The sequence below is a fragment of the Suricata suricatta genome, chromosome 5 (genome assembly GCF_006229205.1).
Source record: "Suricata suricatta isolate VVHF042 chromosome 5, meerkat_22Aug2017_6uvM2_HiC, whole genome shotgun sequence".
In the NCBI taxonomy this organism is placed as follows: domain Eukaryota; kingdom Metazoa; phylum Chordata; class Mammalia; order Carnivora; family Herpestidae; genus Suricata; species Suricata suricatta.
Genome location: NC_043704.1, coordinates 99,811,604 through 99,818,323, shown reverse-complemented (window position 1 = coordinate 99,818,323; position 6,720 = coordinate 99,811,604).

Here is a 6,720-nt window from a genome sequence, read left to right as displayed (position 1 = left end):
CATTTATAATAAAAAAATATATGACTAATCTAGGTCTTTTAATATAAAATAAATATGAAATCACAGCTTAGTGATCCATGATCTAATACAAATGTTGAGTCTTTTCAGATTAATGTATACCCTAACATCACAGGAAAATACATTTTCTCTCTTGGTACTAGTTATAAAAAGCACCTATATAAGCAACTCCCATATGGAAAATTGTATCACGATGTAGACTTACTTATTTCCAAATGTTCTGTGTGGCATAGGGAATATTAAGGGCTATGAAATTAATGATTATTAACACTATGCATCTTTAGCAAGTGTTTTTGTTTTTAGTTTTTCTTAAATCTGCAATTCTACATGAACTATAGTCAGAGTGGCAAAATAGAAAATCCAAATCCCAGAATATTAATAATTATTTATCGGTGATAGGGTACTAGATAAAAATGACAACTTACTTATAAAGAAATAATAATCAAATCACTTTCTAATGCTACTTTAAGTATTTTTTCTCATCTGAGTATATAACTGAACAGTCAAAAATTCCACTTTCTTAAAATCAGAACCCCAGTTGACTTTATGAGTGTGTGAATTTTCTGATGAGGAATTCTATACATCCACATGATTCCTATCTCTAAATTAATAAAAATCTGAAACCAAAAATGCAACATTTTTGGAAACATTACATTGTAGTTATATAAGATGGTTATATGTATATATATGTGTGTGTATATATATATAATTATATAATATTGTAATTGATATATGACAATTATATCTCAAAAACATATATCAACTGGTATAATAATATATATTGGCATGCAATATTCAGTAGGTAAATCAAGTTAAAATGTATATTCCCTTTTATTCTGTAATTACTCATTATAAAATTACCAAAAGGAATGCTGAAGAGCATGCCTTTTATCAAATCATTCCCAGAAAGCATGAAATTTTTTTGTTTTTTAAGGAAACCTATGAGTATTTTTTCTATTGTGTGTGTGTGTTTGTGTGTGTCTAGCTATATTTTACATTTCCCCAACCAAAAAACAATTATTACAGAGAAGAGAAATATGACATTCTCCTAACATATTTTCTCTGCATTAAGAATTCCATATTATAGAGTTTATTAAAATTCATCTCTGTTACAACTGTGCCATGTTGACCTTTCAGCTTTCCCTGAGGTCTGTGGACTATATAAACTTCTGTTTGGTTTTATTATGAATATCAAGATTTTGTTTGCATTTTACTGTTGATGACTCAACATGTTATAAATTAGAGTATTCACTAAATTAATTTGGGGGCTCCAAAGTTGCTCAGTCAGATAAGTGTCCAACCCTTGATTTTGCCTCAGGTCATGAGATTGAGCCCCACATTGAGCTCTGCACTAGGCATGGAGCCTGCTTAAGATTCTCTCTCCTTCTCCCTCTGTCCCTCTCCATATGCACTCTCTCTCTCTTTTCAAAAAATAGACAAATGCATAAATAAATAATACAATTAATTTTAATTTTTATTTGTAAATATGATTTTTATTTAGGAGACATAACATGTTTTCTGCCCCAAAACAAATATCATATCAACTATTTTAAATATTGAAATATATACAATGAAATGAAAGTAATTATATTATACATTTCTTCTAACAAATTTATAGGATCAATAAGATGTTTGTGCTTGGTAGAATAGATAATCTCACTCTTATATTTCTTCAGTTCAAGTATTTTCCAGAATTGCTGAATTCAGTAAACGAAACCTACTGTCAGTCTGTTTTTGTCCTCTGGGAAATTAATCCAAATGGATAAACTTCAAAGTAAAAATGTCTTGAACTTTGCCAACATGCTCTTCAACATGCTATTCACTGAGTATAATTACTCTCTAATCATTTCCCACTTACCTCACGCTGCCTTATTCAGGTCGAACAGTGCTGATCTACTTGCTTGTCCTCAAACTCTCAAGGCTTGCTTCCCCTTTGGGATTTGTTGACTGCCCATACTTTGTACTTGAAATGCTCTACCCGAAAATCTTCAGAGCTAACTTCTTCATCTCTTCCAAGACTTTGATCAAATGTCACATTTATTTATAGTTAAAGTTATTGCCCCCCATTTAACACTCATCCCTCCCCCACTTGCGATTCCCATTTCCTTGCACTGATTTTATTTTCCCAAAGTACTTCTCACCTTCCAACATGAAATATAAGACTTAAGTTGGTTATTTTTATTGTTTATTTTCTGTTTCACACAACTGGAATATAACCTCCATGAAGCAGATATCTGTGTTTCTTTTTATCATTGGCATATCTTAAGTGCCTAGGTAAGTGTCTGGTATAATAGGTAATTAACAAATATGTATCAAATGAATGAATAGTATAGAAAATTATGATCAGTTCATATTTTTCATATACATTATATATGGAAGACAGATTATATATTTTCTACTGTGTTTCAAGTACTATGCTATTGCTGGAGTATAACAAGGAAGTAGACAGACTGGAGCTGTCCTCAAATTGATTATACTATGTAGTAAAACATTAAAGAACCGTCAAGTGACTGATCAATGTATTTGTGAAAAGTCTTTGAAGGAAAAGTGCTTGGACACTATGGATACATTAAAGAGGGGGATTGACCTAGTCTGGGGGAGGAGGACTGTGTGAAGAGAAGGCATTTATAAGAAGTGATGTTTATACTAATTTAACATATTAATCCTGAATACTTCCATATGTTATGCCCATGTTAAAATAAAAATGCTAGGTTATAGGAAATTTTCATCAACAGTAAGCTAAGCAGAGTACACCCTATACTTTTGGTTGATGTCTTTATCAAGAATTTAGTCACATGGGCCCACTTCTCTGGAAGGAGGCTGGACCATTTGATCATTTGTTGTGTTTTATGCCTTCCAAATAAAACCAAAATTCTTAGTGTCAAAAAAAAAAAAAATAATGGCCAAAAATCTGAAGAACAGGGAGAGCAGATTTCCTCTAAATTATGTCATACATATTTTGAAGCAATAGTAAGTTAGTTGGTTTAGTATTTGTGAGTGGATAAGCAAAATGACAAAGGAAAGAAGAGAGACCCAAGTTACATGTATATTTGGATAGAATTTTGACTAAAGTTGTGAAAGGAAGGACATTTCCATATAGAGAGCTGGAAAAAAAATGGTTTACTATATAAAAGAAAAGACAATATTGCTTTCTTACCTATCATCATATATAAAAATCTTTATTATATAGACTAAATACTTAAATTTTAAAATGAAAATGTGACTGGTAAGGAACATAGGTAAATATTTCTTAAGATAGTGGAGTAGGCAAAGATCTGTTTTTTGAATCAAGATTTAAAAAAGCATTGATTGGGGCACCTGGGTGGCTCAGTCGGTTAAGCCTCCGGCTTCGGCTCAGGTCAGATCTCACGTTTGTGGGTTCAAGCCCCGTGTCAGGCTCTGTGCTGACTCTAGCTCAGAGCCTGGAGCCTGCTTCAGATTCTGTGTCTCCTTCTCTCTCTGCCCCTCCCCCTCTCATGCTCTGTCTCTCTCTGTATCAAAAATAAATAAAATATTTTTAAAAAAAGCATTGATTTAAAAATTATGAATAAATTTGATTTATTAAAATTTGATCTTTGTTTATGAAAGAAAAAAGTTACCTAGTTTGAACTTGAAGAAGGTAATCATAATTTGCACAATTGATGAAAAATTAATATCATTTCCAAGATGATCCAACTTTCTAATAAGTGATGATGTCAACTGTGTCATAACCACAGTTCTGTGACACCATATAACTAATAATCTGTTGAATAAATAACTGTGCTTGCATATGCATATGAAAATAGCATGAATAATTTATGTTATGAGAGTATATCTATATGAAGAGATCAATATCTGTATTTAGACAGAGAGAGAGAGTGTGTCAAAGAGTGAATGGAGCAGTGAACTCCCAGGTTTTGAGATTGAGTAAACAGGTGGATGGTGGGAGAATTCACTTAGAAGTGAGTATTTTGAGGAGTTGAAGCGTGGAGTCAATGGTATTATATTTTCTCTATTTTTACTGTGTGGTGACTGTAGACATGGATATTCAGGGGCCTATGCCAATGTAGTCATTTAGGCTATATATTTACCCACAATGCCAAGATCTTTCATGTATGTGTTGTGTGTTCATCCATGAATTCATCTATCTATTGATTCATCATGAAAACATTTATGGTATGGCTAATCTTTGCTTAATTCTGCTCTTAGTTTCTTTTTATCAGGCAGGGGTACCAATTTAGAGATTCTGTCTTCAAAAACTTTGATGCTCTCTATGCATTTTCAACTTTGAGAATTTAACTTTTGCATTTAACATAATTAGTTAATAAACATATTTATTTTAGTAACATGAAAAAGGTATGATTCCTTTTTAACTATTTTTACTGCTTTTACTTTTAGATTTGTGTGTGTGTGCAAGTATTTTCAATCAATAGTATCCAAATAGAAGGTAAAGCACCCTCACATTTTACACTTTTCATTTATTAGGCAAGAACACTTTTATTCTATGATGTTTCTGATTACTGCTTTTGTTCTTTCATTTATAGTTCCTTCATAGGGAAAATATTTTATGTAAGATTTTTCATCTAGTTTTATTTATTTGATATTTTTTGCTTTAAATAATAACACTCTTTTCTCAGATTCTCCTCTATATCAACTTATCAAGGGTTTATGATGTTGTTTTGTTTGCAGTTTGAAGTTTATTTGCTTACCATAAATGGGTTTAATTCCATTTTCTCACAGTTCCTATTCAGGTTGTCTATACCCTACCTATTTTCAGCTCTTGGTTGTTTTTTTTTTTAATTTTTTCTTATTTTTTTCAAGTTCATTTATTTGTTTTGAGAGAGAGAGCAAGCAGAGAGAGGAGAGAGAATTCCAACCACTGTCAACAGACATTCTGCTTTTGTTTTTGTTTTAATTTTTTTAATGTTTATTTTTTAAAGAGAGAGAGAGAGAGAGAGAGAGAATGATCAGGGGAGGAGCAGAGAGAGAGGAGACACAGAATCTGAAGCTGGCTCCAGGCTCTGAACTGTCAGCACAGAGCCCCACATGGGGCTTGAACTCATGAACTACAAGATCATGACCTGAGCCAAAGTTGGACACTTATCCAACTGAGGCACCCAGGAGCCTTTTTGCTCTTGTTTTTAAGATACATTTATCATGTGATAATGAGACCTAGACATTTTCCTTCTTCAAATTATTTTTTTCTTATCAGAACACCTATTTCATATCCTAGATTTATTTTTTTAGTCAACACAGCACTTTAAATGCATTAAATTTGGAACATAACTCCAAACTTTCACAACTTAACTACTTACTATGTCTCTTGAACATATTAATTCTCTCTGAGATTCAAAGTCCTAGACTTCACAAGGCATGTTGTGGATATGATTAAATTAAAATAAATAATGCATCAAAAAGCACCAAAGAGATTGCCTGGTACAAATGCTGTCTAATGGATATATATTTTATAGAAATCCCTATGCACAGATGAATAGATGGTTTAAATTATTGGCACAGAAAATAAGCATTTTGGGGGTAATGAAGAGTCAGAAATACCCTGAGCCCTCAGAGGAATATTATTTACACTGAAGAAAAAGAAAAAAGAAGAAGAACCCTAACAAATTTTAGAGATAACTAATGTTCTTGGCCATCATCACAGTTATCCTGGAATAGTGTATGCTATCTACCACCGCTCCAGAGATTTGGTAGTCATCTAAGTGTATAAATTAATAAAGCCAAATGTCATTCTCTCATTTTTAAACATGATTATATAACTTATCATTAAACTAGGAAAAATTTGAGAATAAAATGAAGTGCCAGATAATAAAAATAGTGTATAATTATCAGGTATTTATTATTGGCTAACCAAATTATTTTTATATTAATGGCTTAATAAAAACAATACTATTGAGGTACTATTTTTTAAAATAAAAATAGCATAAGTATCTATTAAAGTAAAAGTTAAAAAGAATCATAATTGTTTTATATTCATATAATTCAGTTATTAAGCCCCATATATTTCTAAATCTATGCCATTGTGGGTTTTTTTGAAGAGTAAAGCAACTATTCTTCAAACTATACTGATGACAGACATCAAAAGAGAAAAAAAATCTAATGCTATGTAAAATAGTTTATTTTAATGATTATTTTTTATGATTTGTTTATTTACTTACTTCATTTAAATTCAAGTTAGTTAACATATAGATAGTGTAGTCTTGGCTTCAGGAGTAGAACCCAGTGATTCATCTTTTATACATGACACCAGAGCTCATCCCAACAAGTGCCCTCCTTAATGGCCATTGCCCATTTAGTCCATCCCCCTACCCAAAACCCTGCCAGCAACCCTATTTGTTCTCTATATTTAAGAGTCTCTTATGGTTTGCCTCCTTCTCTGTTTTTATCTTATTTTTCCTTCCCTTTCCCTGTGTTCATCTGTTGTGTTTCTCAATTTCTACATATGAGTGAAATCATATGATATCCATCTTTCTCTGGCTGACTTATTTTGCTTAGCATACTACCATCTAGTTCCATACATATATACAATATATACAATATATTGTATATCAGCCTGTGGACATTTGGGCTCTTTCCATAATTTGGCTATTGTTGATAATACTGCTATAAACATTAGTCTCATGTGCCCCTTTGAATCAGAATTTTGGTAACCTTCAGATAAATACAGTCACTGAGTTGTAGGATAGTTCTATTTTTAATTTTTTGAGG